Consider the following 10,641-nt stretch of genomic DNA (forward strand, 5'->3'; position numbering starts at 1 on the left):
TGGGCATCGAGCCAGACCACTGGAGGGCAGTTTTCTTGGATTGCCTTGGTCTCTGAAGGAGACCTTTTATTAAATTCTGCTTTGGCATCATGCTCATGGCTTGTGTTGAAGAAAACCATAAGAAACAGCTGAAAGTAATTCACTGATATATTTGCTTTAGAGATGCTGTGGAGGAATAACCATTATATCAGCCAATAAGCCCTTTATGAAAACTATCGTAGAAAGTTCCCTCAGGCATCCGTGCTAGCAATTCTGATTTTGTCTTGAACAGCTGACACACTGACTGGTGTATGTGTGTGTGAGTGAGTGAGTGTGTGTCTGTAAAATCAATTAAAATATATTTAAATCTTATATTCAGGGGGCAGAATCCATATTGAAACTGTGTTTTCCTTTCTGCTTCGGCCACCTGGAAGTTTAGTACTTAATTTGCTGCCTATCTTTTAAAATTGTACAGGACTGTAGAGCATGCTTTATCTTGTTATTGGACCTTGATTTTCCATACTGTGTATCTTTAAGCAAGAAAGAAAATCTTGTGCAATTGTATGCATTTTTAAAAAAGCAGCCTCGAGTCTATTTTAGCATTAGGCTAGGTGCAGTCTTAATAATGAAAATACCATTTCAATGTCCTTTAATCCGTATGAATAACAAATTATTCTAAATGATGGGCATTTTAAAATTTAAGATCACTGAAAAATCTAAAGACTATTGGCATTTATATCCTGCACTTTTTCTCTTAAGTCTCTCAAAATTTTTTAAAAATACTGGATCAGTAAATAGCATTCCTTGGGGCTTCCCTGGTGGCGCAGTGGTGGAGAGTCCGCCTGCCGATGCAGGGGACACGGGTTTGTGCCCCGGTCTGGGAAGATCCCACATGCCGCGGAGCGGCTGGGCCCGTGAGCCATGGCCGCTGAGCCTGCGCGTCCGGAGCCTGTGCTCCGCAGTAGGAGAGGCCACAACACTGAGAGGCCTGAGTACCGCAGAAAATAAATAAATAAATAAATAAATAGCATTCCTTGATTCCCTTCCCAGTTCAAAACAATTGGGAAATAATACACAGCAGAGAGACAAATGGACATAAAAATGTCATCTCTATTACTGACAAAGGTGACTGCAGACAGTGGCTTCAGAACTGTGTCCCAAAGGGCTTGCTAACATTCCACTAGAATTAACAGATATTCCCACCCAGGCTCTGGTGGGGATGAATTCCAGGTCTTTCCAAGAAAATAGATCCCAGCAGGGCCTGAGCTACCCTCCTCATTCCTTCTCCCAAAGCCACCAATTAGAGAAGTCATTCCTTCCCTGGGGTGGGGGAGGAAGGGGAACAGAGAGTTAAGAGTGTCACTCTATTGGGATGTTGCTGAATGGTTGCCATTGCTGTATTAGGCAGGACAGTTTCTGGCTGAAGTGTCCTACACATTGTGAGATCTTTAGCATCCTTGACATGCGGCTCAGTTATTTAACAACCAAAATAATGCCCACGTATTTCCAGGTGCACCTTTGCTTAAGAGGAAGTTCCTCCATGGAAACAGGAGGCGTGTGTGTGTGCGTGTGTGTGTGTGTGTGTGTGTGTGTGTGTGTGTGTGTGTGTAGGGGAAAGGGTGGAAGGGGGCAGAGATGGAAGTTCCTTGTTAATGTTAATGCCTTTGCTATTGTTAAACTTTCTATTAGCCATAAATTTTTAAGCTAATTCCTTAGAATGATAGTGAGGCAAGTTGGTGTCATTCTGGCCGTACCTGGTGTCCCCAACAAGGAAATGTCAGGAGTAGCAAAGTAAGGCAGTCAGCCAGCCTTCAGGTTTGCCTCACTGGCTTCTAAGCCCTCCGGTTGGTAGTTCTCATATGAGATCTCAGGGATTGTCGTAAGGGAACCTTGGGTGGCTTGAATCCCGATAAAACATCCTGCAAAGCTAAAGCGAAATAACAGCGCAGGCACGCAAGGTACCAAGGGAAAGCTTGTGGAGGAAGTGGGGGAGGCTTTGGCCTCTCCCGTCAGCCACCCTAAACAAACAAAACAGTAAAGGTAGTAATCTGCTCTATCACGGTCCCAATTTTAGTCATCCGAAGGAACTAACAGTTAACATTTTCAACTTCCGTTTTCACCCTGAATCCATCACTCACTCGCAGAGATGGCCATTTTTTTTTTAAGATTTTTTTTTGATGTGGACCATTTTTACAGTCTTTTGATTGAATTTGTTACAGTATTGCTTCTGTTTTGTTTCTTTTTTGGCCACGAGGCATGTGGGATCTTAGCTCCCCTGCCAGGGATTGAACCCTCACCCCCTGCACTGGAAGGCGAAGTCTTAACCACCGGAGTGCAGGGAAGTCCAGAGATGGCCATTTTTAATGATTTTTAAGTTCCGCAAGTAGTTAACATTTATTTTCAACAGTATACATATTCATGTCCTGTTTTATGGACTGTAGATGGTATCTATTGCCTTCAGGCCATGAGTTATGAAGAACTCAGTGCAGTTTCTTTACTACCTTTATACCCACCCCTCTCCCTTCCCTCTTGCACAGGCTCCGGACGCACAGGCTCAGCGGCCATGGCTCACGGGCCCAACCGCTCCGCAGCATGTGGGATCTTCCCGGACCGGGGCACGAACCCGTGTCCCCTGCATCGGCAGGCGGACTCTCAACCACTGCGCCACCAGGGAAGCCTTCACCAGTACGGTACTTTTAAAAAAAATCAGCGTGACCCTACAGTCACACATCATAATCACCCACAGTCCATAGTTTACATTATGGTTCACTCCTGGTGTTGTATATTCTATGGGTTTGGGCAAACGTATAAGGATACGTATCCATCATTGCAATATCATACAGTTATTTTCACTGCTCTAAAAATCCTCTGTGCTTTGCCTATTCATCCCTCCTTCCCCTCAAGCCCTGGTGATCACTGATCTTTTTTACTGTCTCAGTTTTGCCCTTTGCAGAATGTCATCTAGTTGGAATCACACGGTATGTAACCTTTTCAGATGGGCTTCTTTCACTTAGTAATGTGCATTTAAGGTACCTCCTTGTCTTTCCGTGGCTTAATAGCTCATTTCTTTTTAGTGTTGAATAATAACCCATTGTCTGGGTGTACCACAGTCTATTTACCCATTCACTTACTGAAGGACGTCCTGGTTGCTTCCGAGTTTTGGCAGTTGTGAATAAAGCTGCTATAAACATCTCTATGCAAGTTACTGTGTAGACATAAGTGTTCAACTCCTCTGGTTAAAGACCAGCTTTTAAAAAATAGATTTTTCACTCTTTGCTTTTTGCTCTACATCGTAGGGGATTTTTTCAAGATTATCTTTTAGGTTGCTGTCTTGGTCCTCACCGTACCTTTTCTATTATCCAGCCAGTCCATCCAATAATTAACTTTGGTCAGATTCTTTTATTTGGCTTATGTCTTTCTCATATCAGCCTATATTATTTTATGGATGTAAAATATTCTCAAGTAATTTTGATGGTCCTAATCAGTTTTTATTAAAAAATTAAATCTGTGTTTCCTGAATTTTTTTTCTTCCTTCCCGGGTCAGTTGTGTTTGTTCATCTTGACCCTTCACTGTTTTGGTTTTCTGTAATTATCTGGTGCAGCTGGTCTAAACGTAATTTGTGGCAGTTTGTATTTTCCAAAGATGGGCACACGAAACTATCCCCTCTCATATACTCTTCTTTTTTTTTTTTTTTTTTTTTTTTTGTGGTACGCGGACCTTTCACCGTTGTGGCCTCTCCCGTTGCGGAGCACAGGCTCCGGACGCGCAGGCTCAGTGGCCATGGCTCACGGGTCCAGCCGCTCCGCGGCACGTGGGATCTTCCCAGACCGGGACACGAACCCGCGTCCCCTGCATCGGCAGGCGGACTCTCAACCACTGTGCCACCAGGGAAGCCCTAATATACTCTTCTTAAACCTGATGCTTACACTGTTCCATCAAGAAGTGGGTCTATGTTCTTTCCCCTTGAACTGTCTGCAGTGGAAGTGATGCTATACGACTTCCAAAGCTAAGTCATAAAGACAATTCAGTATCTGCCCGGCTATTTCTCGGGATATGTCCCTTTGGAGCCCTGAGCCGCCATGTAAGAAGCCAAACTGCCCTGAAGCCACCACACTGGAGAGACCATCTGTAGAAACCTCACAGAGATACCAAGCAGCCCCTGGTGATCTAGCCCCCATGTTTGAACTGCTCCAGTGCTGAGAAGAGCAGACACAGCTGTCTCCAGTGAATTCTGCCTCAACTGTAGATTTGTAAGCAAATAAATATTGTCATTGTTTTAAGCTTTTGGTTGTTTGCAGCCCAGCAAAACATGGCCAGAACACTGCTGTTAATCCCGTGATGGCCTCCCAGCTGCCCTTCCCTGTGGACTCCCACCCTCAAGCTTCTCTCATCCTTGGGAAGGATTGCTCTTTATCTGAGTGATTCCTCTCTATTCTTTTCTGTCTTCACCAAATTCCATTTTGCTTCTACCTTTTAGAATTCCCGCCCCCCCACCCCCCACCCCCAGTTTTAGCTCTGCTCCTGGCTCCTTTATTTTGTTTTCCTTCATAGTTGTGGTTTCAGTGGTATAAAAAAATTTCTTTTATCTTCTCAACAGACCTTGGGTGGCTAAATTCTGTGTACCATTGACCAGAAGCCTTGAAAAAGTAACACACACACACACACACACACATACACACACACACACACACATATGTATGTTTTCAAAATGGAACAAAAACTCTGAGTAGAAGTAACAAAGAAAAATTTTTGGTCATTCACACACAATGAGTTTTTAAGTACTAGGCTGAGAATTGAAGGAGGAAGTGAACGTTCAGCATGATGGAAAGCAAGGTTCCGGTATGAAAAGACTCCTTTATTTTGGTAAGAACACTTAACATGAGATCTATCCTCTTGGTAAGTTTTCAGTGTATAGTATATTATTGTTGACTGTTGGTACAATGTTATAGTGCACACCTCTTCTTACTTAACTAATTCTTCTTAACTGAAACGTCATGCCTGTTGACGAATAACTCCCCATATCCCCCCCCTCCTGGCCCCTGGTAACTGCTATTCCAGTCACTGCTTTTATGAATTTGACTGTTTTAGAAACGTCATAGAAGTGGAATCATGCAATACGTGTCTTTCTGCGACTGGCTATTGCACTTGGTATAATGTCCTCCAGGTCCACCCATGTTGTCACACATGGTATAATCTCCTTCTTTTCAAAGGCTGAATAGTATTCTGATGTATGTATGTACCACATGCCCCCAGTCAATGGAAAACACACGGAGAAGCCAAGAGTTTTCCATGAACCTTCAAGAGCCTGCTTGCCCTTATCTCCTCTGGGGAAAATATTCCTACAAGGGGCTTTCTTCCAAGAGTTGTCGTATAATTTGAAAAATGAACTCACGTCTCAGGTCATGTGTCATTGGATCAGAAATGGCACCAAAGCTGTCTGAACATGAGAAACTCCACCCTCTGAGGCTGTGTGGGGTGTGAAACTGTTCAGAAGAGCATTCCACTCTGCTCGGTGAAGAGCTGACCAATCATAAGCCCTTTGGGGGGAAATATATATTCTAAATGAACAAACATAAAGATGGGTACTTGACTCGGGCTATCTCCTGAGCCTCAAGTCTCCGTGAACATTGATCAAAGAAGCATTGGGATGTAGATAGATTACATGGTTGGGGAAAGGTACCATGCTACCTCAGATTCCCTTGTATCCTTGCAATAACCTCCAATCTCAAAAGGAATCTCTGGGCATGTTTGCCAGGGACAACTTAAAGGAAACAGACTAATAGGGTGAGTGTAACAACCAAATTTAGAGTTTATGATTTACTTCTCTGTTCAGCATTAGGGCTTTGGAGAGGGCAACACACCTGTCATTGTTTGCAAAACACAAAGTGATTTGTAAATGGAGCTGAAGTCCTTGTTGAGGAACAGTGGGTGTTTGTTTTCGTCTGACCATCTGCCTCAGAGCCAATTGTTGAGAGGTGTCTTGTTTAAAATACAAAAATCTGGTTGCACTGGATACCTGATTAACTAGACTCTTGAGGGAGGGAGTCCTGGAAATTTGCATTTTATGTTTCCTGAAGTTTGAGAACCCGTAAAATACAGGGAGCTTTCTTCGGAGGGTGTGTGTGTGTGTCTGGCACATGCACATCTGTGTGCCAAGGGTTTGTGGTAGCCATTCTTAGAAGAGATGGGGCCAATGCCATTGCCTAGAAAATAAGGTGAAATCAGCATTTTATATCCAAAAGCTCAAATGACTCTTTGGGAAGCTCCCTTTGGGAATAAGAAGGAGGCAAGTGATGTCAGTTCCACCAGACTGCAGAGCCCACACAGAGGCAGACCCTTTGAGGAGGGATGACCTCATGGGAGCATGTCTGTAAGAACTGGGTTCAAATATTGTGGAGTGCAGTGAAGGGCTCCGTGGGTCAAGGAAAGGAACAGACATCATCTACCTTTCTTCAGGGATGCACTGTCTAGGGCATGGAATTGGGCAAGCAAGAATCCACTCCCACCATCAGCAACCCCACTTGACAGACCATGAGCTGGGCTATTTACCTGCCCACACAGGTGTGGCTCTATGGGTGGTCGACATATTAGAATATGTTTGTAATGGCGGCTCATTAGCCACTGCCTCAATCCTCCACCCACTCAAGTGTCCCCTCTACCGCGATGACTCTGACCTGGCTTCCCCACCCTCCCCTCCAGTATCCATGATCTAATGAACAAAGGTTAGGTTCAGGAATGATGGAGGTCCCAGCACCCTACACTGGCACTGCCGCTTGCTTGTCTTCTGATCGGTTGATACCCACGGTATACAGATGGTTGATACCCACGGTATACAGATGGTTCAATATTTTGCGTCACCCCGTGTAGTGGGTGGCTCATTTCTGACAATGACATCAAGTAGTAGCTTGGAACATTAGCAGCTCTGGTCAACTCTGGACTCAGAAGTCAGGATGCTTCCTGTTGGAAGTCGAGCAGACCCCCTTCTTGGATCCTAAGATCCCCTCTAGAATCCTGCATGCAAGGTAGAGAGAGCACCTCGACAGACAGATACCAGACTCCCTTCTAATCTTGATCTATAAGGCTGTGAACGGGTCCTAATTCAATTTCAAAAATAAAGACATAAAGTTGCTGCTAACCCAGGGATCAGGAAGCAATTCATACTGGTTAAATAAGCATAAGGAATTATTATTCTTATTAAATTACCACATATGTCACAGAAAGGTTACTGACAACAGATCATCAGGGACTGTGGTTTTCCTGGCCCATTTGAAGGTCAGACCAGTAGAACAAACACTTCAAGAAGGTTTTCTTTTTTTCTGTTTTGTTCACTGGGATCGCAATGCCTAGGACCTAGGACAGTGCCTGACGCATAAGTGAGTCCTTGATCCATTTTTGCTATTATTATTATTTTTACTGCCACGATTACCATTACTAACGAACACTCACCCAACTGTCTAGTAATGATTACCTCTCTGGAGAGGGAGTGACGCTGGGGTGCCAGGGAGGGGATAGTGATTCATATTTTCTACTTTATACACATCTGTGTTGTTCAAAGCATTTACACCAATCAGAGGCTACTTCTATTATATATATATTATGTAAATTATTTTATAAAAAATACCTCTCATGTCAAAATTTATTTCCCCAAGTGCCTTTATCTTCTCTTACAAGCAACCAGTGCAATAACAATGAACCCTTTTTAAAAAAATCTGAAAGGTCGATTCAAGTGTTTCTGTTCCACAGCATATTTTTGGCCCCAGAGCAGTATGTGGAACCCCATGTTATTAACAGAGTTTTCTTTGGATGCCCTGAGTCAGTCTTCCCTCAGCACATCCGCAGGGCAGACCACCTGCCCGGGTCTGGTCAACGCCGGGGGCGTTTTGGACGGACGTGTCTATCCTGAAAGCTTCCAGGCCGCCTTTGAACTTGTCTTGGCAGCCAATGAAAATCTCCCGGAGCATCCCAGACGATCCCGCTGCGCGTGGGAGCAGTGGTCCCTCCTCTCGCAGCCAGGAGGAGCCCTGCAGTGCGCCCGGCAGCCGCCAGCTGGAGCTCAAAGGCAGCGGCGCCTCTCCGAGACCGCGGGGAGCCTCGCAGCGGGGGGCGCGTCTGCTCCGCCCGCCCCTCTGCCTGTGTGCATCCCGCCTGCCCGAATCAGAGGCATCCTTTCCGAAGCTGGACGAAGTTCACCTCCATCTCCCTTTTCTACGCTTGTCTCTTTATTCCATTACCAAAGGTTGCTTTAGGACTTTAATAAAACCAAACTGAAACGTTGTCAGAGAAGAGGGATCCGAACGTGGAGAGGACTGGAAACTGGCGTTCATTCACTGGGAAACATTTACAGATCCCCCTACCAGGGGTCAGACCCGCAGCTGGAGGCTTGGGACGCCAAGTTGAGTAAGACAATCCCTGCCTTCAGAGGGCCTCAACCTTGTAAATAATAGGGTAAAAGACGGTTTCAGGGAAACCGTCTGGTTCTGCTTTTGACTGAAGCACCAAAATAATAGATGTCACATGTCAAGGAGATGCGTCAGGTCGCCGTGCAGGACGTGCAGAAAGGGATGGCTTGGAGGTGCTGAACTCCTCCCACTGAGGGTAGGAAAGGGACCCAGAGGGGGAAATTAAAGGGAAAAGTGTTTGGAGAGAGAACCGTGGATGAGTCCTTTCGTTCTCATTAACTTAAACCTAGGGAAAGGGGCTTTAAAGGGACCCCTTGGAGAGGCCGCCTGGGAAATCTAAAATGTGTGGCACTGGGTTGACTAGCTGTTCCGACTGAAGAGAAAAAGGTGTTACCACACTGGGGGCAATCTTATCCCCACAGTTTGTGAAGGCAAATTTCAGTGAGTGTTCTCAGGGGACCAGATGTGGATCCCCTGTGGAGAGAACCGCAGTGGGGCTGTCTTAGGTCTTGTCTGTGGCGACCTCCTGGTGGAGTGAGGAGATCTCAGCAGAAAAAAGGCTCCTGGGTGCTCTGATTCTAAAAGAAGGCAGCCTTAAGCCACCTGCTGAAATAGAGATGCACTTGCCTGAATCCAGTGAACTGCAGGTGAGATATTTCCAGTGCTCCGTGAGGGAAACCGTCAGCCTGAAATATCTACCGCACCCAGAGAGCGCCAGCACCTACTATGGCCTTGTGTGTCCGGTCAACACTTTCCAGCCCCCCACACCCGGCTCCCTGCGTCCAGAGAGGCCTGGAACAGATGCTCCCTCACATCCCTCAGGAAGAACCAGCCCAGCTGACACCTTGATCTCAGACTTCCAGCCTCCAGACTGTAAAACAAAACATTTCTGTTGTTTAAGCCACCCAGTCTGTGATCCTTTTTCACAGCAGCCCTGGGAAGCGAATACACCAGGAAACAGAAGCAGGCAATCTTGTCCTATATCCCTTCCCAAAGGTCCAGTCTGCAGCTGGCTCAAACTAGGCAGCAGGAGAAATTTTACCGGAAATAATTTTTTTGTCAGTTTCTTAAAACTGAATATATTTGTTACTGAACCTGAAGTGTGCGCAGCCATTTAAAGTGACAGCAGGTTGTTTTTTATGATATAAGAATAACGGGTGCAGGGGAAGAACCACTGCACAGAGCAATGGCCTAGCAAGGGGGCGGGATGCTGGGTGCCGCAATAAAGGGGTGCATTTCCTGGTGAGAAGATAAACCGGATAACAAACCAACAGTAATTTATTTGCTTTTTAGTACTGCTGTGCTGCGGTATTGAAAATGTCAGTGATAAAATACTCCTCCTACCTGGGGGGCCACTCCTGCCACTCCCACCATTGCCCCAGATTGGATTTGAAGGACAGGACAGTGGGAAATAGGAAAAAAACAAAAGAACTAATGTCGAGTCTGGTGGTTTTTCAGCTGGGGGCAATCTTGTCCCTGAGGAATATCTGGCTGTGTCTGGAGCTGTTTTTGATTGTCATAATGGGGCGAGGGTGTGCTGCCAGTGCCTAGCAGATGGAGTCCAGGGATGCCTTTAAAGATCCTACAGCACACAGAAAAGCTGCCCATGCACAGAATTACGAGGCCCCAAATGCCAGTAGTGCTGTGGTTGAGAAACCCCGGCTCCAACACTGAAACCACTGTATGTATCCTAAGTGCTCCTAAAGTGGCTGTGAGGATAGCCAGAGAGAGAGGACCCCCAGGGCGTGTGGTTGTAGAATGGGAATGCTTAGGAGGGGACTGGGTCAGTCACTTACTGGGCGGCGTGCCTGTCACAGGAACACGCAAGAGGGAATTTCCACGTTAGGCTTCGGGATCCCAGATGTGAGAAGTAACGACAGTGGGATTAAAGGAGCACTTTCTGTGGGCAGAGCCCTGTGCTGAGGCGTCGTTGTGTTGTCTCATTTGACTCTCGTGACAGCCCTGAGAAGCAGGTATTATTTCCATCTAGGCTCAGAGAGGTGAAGTAATTTGCCAGGAGTCGGAAGGGAGAACATTGGGATGCAAACCTGCTCCCGCTTGACTCCAAAGGGCAGGCTTTTGTTACCCCCAACCTGGATTCACCTCTTGGTGGGTGTTGAGCCCCAAAGCACAACTAAGCCAAAGATGGGGAGAAGGAAGGATTTATCACTTGCAACAAGTAAGGAGGACACTGGGGATCTTTTCCCATAGCAGCGTCTCCCTAAACAGCAAAGGGGGACATTTTAAATTGAGTACCTGCAT

This window comes from Aethalodelphis obliquidens, unplaced genomic scaffold, assembly GCF_003676395.1.
Source record: "Aethalodelphis obliquidens isolate GAN/ISIS:26980383/991018 unplaced genomic scaffold, ASM367639v1 scaffold22, whole genome shotgun sequence".
NCBI lineage: Eukaryota > Metazoa > Chordata > Mammalia > Artiodactyla > Delphinidae > Aethalodelphis > Aethalodelphis obliquidens.